The 1,403-nt window shown below is 50.6% G+C and overlaps 1 long non-coding RNA gene across 1 annotated transcript; it reads left to right on the top strand.

Annotated features, from left to right (window-relative positions):
• Positions 1–607: 607 nt before the first annotated feature.
• On the top strand, positions 608–1,014 carry LOC311141244. Its single transcript, XR_014614207.1, has 2 exons — positions 608–706; positions 791–1,014. It is a non-coding gene; the product is annotated as an uncharacterized lncRNA (long non-coding RNA).
• Positions 1,015–1,403: the final 389 nt, after the last annotated feature.

Here is a 1,403-nt window from a genome sequence, read left to right as displayed (position 1 = left end):
CAATTACGCACGGCTGACACACGGTCAACCTCCATCTTCACCCCTGACGCGGACAACCGATAACCCAAAAAGGAGACAGACTCCTGGAAAAACAGACATTTCTCTGCCTTGACATACAAGTCGTGCTCCAACAGCCTACTCAACACTCGGCGCACCAGGGCTACATGCTCGGCTCGTGTAGAAGAGTACACTAGAATGTCGTCAATGTACACTACCACACCTTGCCCATGCATGTCCCGGAAGATCTCGTCCACAAAGGATTGGAAGACTGAAGGAGCATTCATTAACCCGTATGGCATGACGAGATACTCATAATGACCCGAGGTGGTACTAAATGCTGTCTTCCATTCATCTCCCTCCCTAATGCGCACCAAGTTGCAGGCGCTCCTGAGATCCAGTTTTGTGAAGAAACGCGCTCCGTGTAATGATTCCGTCATACTCGCAATCAGAGGGAGTGGATAACTGTATTTCACAGTGATCTGATTGAGACTACGGTAATCAATACACGGGCGCATGTTAGGCCTACTGCTGCTAGGTAGCTCTCTCTCTGCTCTCTCCCTCCCCTCTGTCTGTCCTTGATTGCAGGAGTGAAGTCTGGTGTGCGGGAGTCAGGGTTCCAGCTGCAGCTCATTCACCATAATCACCTCAGCCTTTAAGACCCGGTCAAACTTGCCACTCATCGTCAGATCATAGTCAAGACTACCATGTTAGTTTCGCTGTTGACTCAACCTGCTTGTTTTCGCCCTTTGTGTTTTTGGCCTGTTCTAGTTACTTTTCTCCTGTGCCACAGATTATTGGAACCTGACTCCTGCCTCCGCTTCACTCCTGCCACCACCATCCTGCTTACCACTACCGGACCTTCCTTTTGGACTCACCACGGACACTAGGACGTTACGGTACCACTCCTGCTCTGAACCTGGATCTGTTACCCTCCCTGTTAACCTGGACTTGCTCTTCCCCTATTATTGGAAACCTGGACAAATTGAACTTTTGTAAATAAACCTGTTAAACCTTCTCTGGCTCGGTGTAGTTGTCTGCATTTGGGTTCATATCTAGTTAAATCGTGACAGCGCAACCCTCCATCCTTCTTCTTCACCAAAAAATAAACTTGAGGACGCAGGGGAAGTGGAGGGCCGTATGTATCCCTGTCTCAGAGACTCGGCTATGTATGTCTCCATAGCCACCTTCTCCTCTTGAGACAGAGGATACACATGGCTCCGCGGAAGCGCTGCTCCTGTCTGGAGGTCTATCGCACAATCCCCCTGTCTATGAGGCGGCAATCGCGTCGCCCTCGTTTTGCTGAACACGAGTGCTAAATCCTCATACTCAGGGGGAATGTGCAATCCGGGCACTTGGTTCGGACTCTCCACCGAGGTCGCCCCCACGGAAACACCTAGACATCG

The sequence above is a fragment of the Coregonus lavaretus genome (genome assembly GCF_964263955.1).
Source record: "Coregonus lavaretus genome assembly, chromosome: 14".
Lineage (NCBI taxonomy): Eukaryota > Metazoa > Chordata > Actinopteri > Salmoniformes > Salmonidae > Coregonus > Coregonus lavaretus.
The sequence above is the reverse complement of the archived record's forward strand: the minus strand, read 5'-3'. Positions and strand labels throughout refer to the sequence as shown.